This window comes from Misgurnus anguillicaudatus, unplaced genomic scaffold (genome assembly GCF_027580225.2).
Source record: "Misgurnus anguillicaudatus unplaced genomic scaffold, ASM2758022v2 HiC_scaffold_32, whole genome shotgun sequence".
Taxonomy (NCBI): domain Eukaryota; kingdom Metazoa; phylum Chordata; class Actinopteri; order Cypriniformes; family Cobitidae; genus Misgurnus; species Misgurnus anguillicaudatus.
Window position 1 is genome coordinate 1273027 of NW_027395282.1, and position 5842 is coordinate 1278868.

The 5842-nt window shown below is 39.4% G+C and overlaps 1 long non-coding RNA gene across 1 annotated transcript; it reads left to right on the forward strand.

Annotated features, from left to right (window-relative positions):
- The first annotated feature begins 1274 nt into the window (after positions 1-1274).
- Positions 1275-4975, forward strand: LOC141363126 (uncharacterized). The gene is made up of 2 exons (XR_012368633.1): positions 1275-1480; positions 2715-4975. It is a non-coding gene; the product is annotated as an uncharacterized lncRNA (long non-coding RNA).
- The last annotated feature ends 867 nt before the right edge of the window (positions 4976-5842 follow it).

The following is a 5842-nucleotide window of genomic DNA, read 5'->3' on the forward strand; positions in this document are numbered from 1 at the left end:
TGATACAAAAAAAAAAAGGGTTGAAAACATCCAATTAGTCCACGAATTCCCTCATTAGCAAGCAATAATTGCTTAATAATTCATTGAATTGTGAGTTTTTTTAGTTTCGTTTACACATTATGAATAGTCTCAGGAAAAAAGGTATTGTTTACGAAGATGTAGCAAATAAATAAAGAGAGCTCCGTGCAGCCGTACAACCAGCCCCGTGGAGATATAAGGGCGTACTGGCATTGAAAAATTGAATGTTTTGTTCTCCAATGCTCCTACCTGTCAGGTGCCTTGTCACTTGTCATGCCGAAACTCTCTCGGCTTGCTCTCAATCTTTCTCTCTCGATCCGACTCTTTTCGGCAGTACGTCATTGAGATGTCCTCGGATGGAGAGAAATGGAGCATGGGTGCTCAGGCCTTCATCTTCCCTGCGTTTGCATCCACATCATTTTCGGGAAAGGAAAACCGCTACCTCATAATGACCCTGCACTCTGAATTACCAATTTACGGCTGAAAAAGAGCGAAATGCACAAACAAGCTAAAGTGTAATGTGGGGTTTGAAGGCTGGAGGCAACGATGTGAAGTTAACATCAAAATGCTCTTTACTAGCCGAGGTGGAAAACTTATTTTTGGCTTATTAGAGGTCTCTGAGGAGAGCAGAAGGGTAAATAGAGGATCAGTTCGGTAACCTTAACAGACCTGTGTTTCCTAACTAAGTCAAGAAAACAAGAGTGACAGCCCGTAGGCTCAGCGACTTGTAGCGGCAGTCTTTGTGTGAGCTCCTTCAATCGGATGAAATAGAAATATTGAGAGTTCTTTTGACAAGGGCCCGAATAAAACATTGAATGTTTGACATGATTGTTTGAGAAGAACAATGCACATACTTCTAACAGAACCATTCATGTTGTGATTACTGATTAAAAGGTTGTTGAATTTCAAAGCAATCCCTGCTAGAGAAATCAAGTTGAGCCAACATAAAGTGGACATGCTGGTGTGTGAAACATAGCTTGCTCTACCGAACCAAACTACAGCAGATTGTCAAACACGGTCTACCAGGCTAAAACTACTTTCTGTTCATGTAATCCAACTGTTTTGACTGGCATGGCCTAGTTTGAAACCACGTAGCTACTCTCTAAAAATGCTTGGTTGTTTTAACCTATGGCTGGGTAAATATTGGACAGAACACACCGTTGGGTTAAAAATTACCCATGTTGTTGTTACCCAACCATGGGTTGTAATTACTCTGCAAATGGGTTCAAACGTCCAAGCATTGGGTAATTGTTAACCCAACTGTGTGTTCTGTCCAATATTTACTCACTCATAGGTTAAAAACATATCACATATAAATCTTTAAATTTATTAGTTGAAAATAGACAACATTTGTCATTGAGCACGCACATAAAGCTCCAAGAAGATCATCTAAAGATCGGATTTGGGGGGAAATGGGTACTAAATACCAGAATGAAGTTAGGAGGGTGGATTACACAGATTGGTAAGTACAGTAAGAGGGATTTTGTGATTAGAAAGATATATTTGATCTATTATTATTATGCTGTCAAAAGACTACTAAGACAAACATTTCCAGCCTGATCGCACAAGAATTTGTTTATATTGTACAAGTTGGCTAATTTCTATAAATTTGTATGAAGTAATAGTGCAGAAATGTCTAATAATCATAAACTAACTAACATAAAAACGAACGAAACCCCAACATCACAGAGGTCAAGGCAAATTATACCAAAATTTACAAATCTGGTCGTACGAAATTAATACGAATTAGACACCTTGTAAAACACATAGGAATTGCCATGAGATAGCGTTGAAATGTCTGGATTAACATGCTCTGATTAATTACCCTACTGAAAAATCCAGCTATAACCAGCATAAGCTGGTGCAACCCTATATCACGAAATTGCGTGACTATTTCACGCATGGACCAGCGTGAAAATGTCACGCTTTGCCGCGTTTGAGCGTGACCATGTCACACTTTTCTGTTTGTGTCACTTTCACGTATTGGTTACTCAACTTTTTTGTCCTAATTTCTTACCATTGTCGCTTCGGTTTAGGGTTAGATTTGGTGCTTGTGTTATATGTCACTTTAAGTATTTGTCACTTTAAGTATTGGTTTATTAAAAAAAAGATACAATACTTATTCTTTTATATTTTCTAAACTTTAACCAATTGTCACCTGACGTTGGGGTTAAAGTTTGTTTAGGTAAGGATGTCATTTTATGTAAATCTAACCCTAAACCGAAGCGACAATGCTAAGAAATTAGGACAAAAAAGTTGAGTAACCAATACGTGACAGTGACACAAACAGAAAGCGTGACATGGTCACGCTCAAACGCGGCAAAGCGTGACATTTTCACGCTGGTCCATGCGTGAAATAGTCACGCAATTTCGTGATACTGGGTTGGCTGGTGAGCTGGTTTTAGCTGGTCTCCCAGGTTGGTTTTAGCTGGTGTAGCAAGCTGGTCTAGCTGTGTTTTGGTCACTTTTTAAGCGTGTCTAGCTGAACTTTGCTGGTCAGGCTGGAAGACCAGCTGCCCCACCAGCTAGACCAGTCTGGGAGGACCAGCTTGAACCAGCTCCTGCCACCTTAAACCAGCTAAAACCAGTTACCAGCTTATACTGGTCTTAGCTGGATTTTTCAGTAGGTTATTCACAATGAGAACAGGAACATGTCTTAAGAAATAAAGTTATTTTTTATCCCATGTTGACTTTAGGGACTGATGCATAGGTGGACACACACACAAACTTAAGACAAATGAACAGATCAGAGAGATCTCCTTGGAGGTTAAAAGCCCCAATTGTGCATCTTGTTGATGGGATGCTCTCAGCAAACACACAGTCAAAAGTGTAACCCTTTGAATATCCATGGTTACCAGTCACGACCCATCCAGAATGTTCACGGCCTGCATTAACAAAGAGTGGGTTCCTGCTATTGAAAAAGAGGGACACCACTGCAACCAAAGCAGCATGGAAAGACAAAAGAAGAATGCCAACATTATTATATTTTGGTGATTTTGAATGTCTCAGTGTTGGGACATGGACATCATGTGGGGGTGTGCATGGAGATCATGTAATGTAGGTCTGTGTTATACCCAGAGATTCAATGCAGAAAAATTAAGGTTAAAAATCCATAATTTAATTACAAAATTCGGAGCATCAAAGTTTAATTTCAGTCATTGATTTTTACATTGATTTCCATCTTTGACATGATTTTATAACCATATCAAGGTTATATTTTCACAAAATGTTCTTTACTTTATGTAAGATGATTTTATGTAGAAAACAGTTACATCACAAATAATTACTTCAGCTGGGATTTTAAAGGCAAGGTTACATAAAAAAAAATGTTTTTGTGAACAGGTCATCCCACCCAAAACTTATGCCATTGGTTGAGTCAAAACAGCTCATTAAACTGAGACTTTAACTAATTCTTTAATTAAAAGACTAAAATGCCTTAAAGGTGTATTTTAGTGGTCAAGTTTGGATACATTAATTACAGTTACCAAATTATTGTTGTCCCCATAAGGATATACGTATGTACACAAGCTTGTTTGTGCCTGCGCACCTCTCGCCTCCGGCTTCTACAGTATGTCACATATGTCTGGACTCACTGGGGCAGTTCATAGGCATGTTGAGAAACAACCGCCCCTAGCCTTTCCCCAGCTAGGCAAAGCGGGCACTAGGCCACCTGTCTTCTCCATTGACAGAAGAACTTCAGATGCTGCCAGGGTAGATTTCTTTATTGGCCTGGGCTGCATTCATTTCCAGCCATGTTCTGTCACAACAAACTGGCGTGAGATCAGCTTTCCGAAGCGCCTTACATCAGACGTCTCGCACACATAACCAAAGTTGCAATTATCCAATTATGTATCTTGGGAGATGTTCCAAATAGCATATAAACACTATACTGTGTACTTAATATAGTACTGTGTACTCTTACTGTGAATAGTAAGCATGTTTAATATGTATTTATTACTTTGTTTTATTTTGCTACAATTTGCAATACAACATAGACAATGTTTACATGCACCCTCATAATGCGATTATAATGCAATTTTGGCAATATTGCGATTAGACTTTATTTCATATAAACACAATACTTTAATAAAAAATAATGCGATTAAGCTCATAATCGCGGCAAGTATAATCGAATTAAATCAGGTGGCATACCGTGTATTTAATCGCAGTATGCATCAATGTAAACACTTCGCAATTATACCGCACTAACTGAAGCGCACATGCGTTTTTGTCACACACCTTAAAGGCGCTCTATGCATTTTCCGTTTTTTTCAAACAGCGACCCCTAGAGTCTCCGGGGAATTCTTGCAACTGTCGTAATTTCCCACCCCCACTCTGTACACCTCCAAAGATTATGAGCATCATGTCTTAAATTCGCGCGTGCAGTTGTTGTTTATAGGCTTGTTCGACTTCGTTGCCGTAAAGCAAGTCGTGATTTTCGTGAGATTTGTCAGGGACGCTCCTCTTAAGCTTGCATTGCTCGGTTTTCTAGCGGAGTCCTCCCCGAGCTTCAACAGGGGATTGATTCGCCTTACTATGACTTTGTTTACCACCGAAATAACTTTGAAGCTGTTATATTAAGGTTAAATAACTCCATAGTGTGTCCTAAAGTGTGAATTTGTTGACATTAGGAAGTTTTCCCTGAACTCTGTCAACAGGACTCGCTGTTAGCAGTATTTCTTTACGACATAAGCGTATAAACAGTGTTGCCAACTTGACAACTTTGTCGCTAGATTTTGCGACTTTTCAGACCCCTTTAGCAATAAATCTAACTGTGACAAATAAAAACGGATGCAGTATCAACTGCTATCTTTCTTAATATCTGCTTGACTTTTTGATCAGGATGCTAGAAGTTTGAATCATATTTCAAAATAATAATTTGACCGTTTCTCTATCAATTCCTTTTAGAAAAAATCCTAACCTTAAAGAAACAGAATTAAAATGGAGTGCAATTGCATTACGCATTGACTTTTAGCCCACTGTGTTTTGAAATCTCTAGATATTTTTATAACTTTTTAATTGTGTAAGCACCCACCCATTGACTCTTTTAAAATGTGATGAAGAAACCAAAACTGTGAGATTTTTGTAAGAGCCCTTGTGACCAGACATAAATATCATACGGTAGAAGTTTCGACAGGAAGGACGCGGCAGGCTTACTTTTATCTTCTCAGCCATTTTAAGAGGACGTCATGAATGCATAAATAACTAATAAATCCTGCTCTTCATAATAATTTACACAACCTGCCAGCATATTGAATTTCCAGCCTGGTTTAGAAATTCTTGCAAATCCAGCTTTGGGGCTGATTAACGTTACACCTCTCGCCTCCTTCCCACCACCCGTACACAACAAAAACATCCCGATCAGCACAAAACCACTCCATAACTCAAACCAAGCTGAGACGAAGATTTTGCTCTCAGACGCCTTGGGGTGAGAAGTGAAAAGAAAAAAGGGCCAAATTTCTTTCTTGTGACACTCTCCCCTCAGCACCCCATTGGGATGATATCGTGTTAACCAAAAACACGGTGACCGTAAATCAATTATCTGACATTTCCACTGCCTTTATGCAGCTTGCACCAGGGAAAGGGGATAGAGAAATGGAAGAGACTGGTTTTAATTACATGTTAGAAAATAAGAGACGGACACTTCAGCGCACCAGGAGGTCAAGCGGGTGAAAGAGAAGTCACATGAGACCTGGGGACTGTGGACCGAAGCTTGGAGTATGAAATGGGTTCAACAAAAGGCCAGACGTTTGGCTAGGCCCTGCCATTTACGCTCCCATTTGTTGGATTCCTGGAGGTTGTTCGCTTTTATTCATAGGCGGTT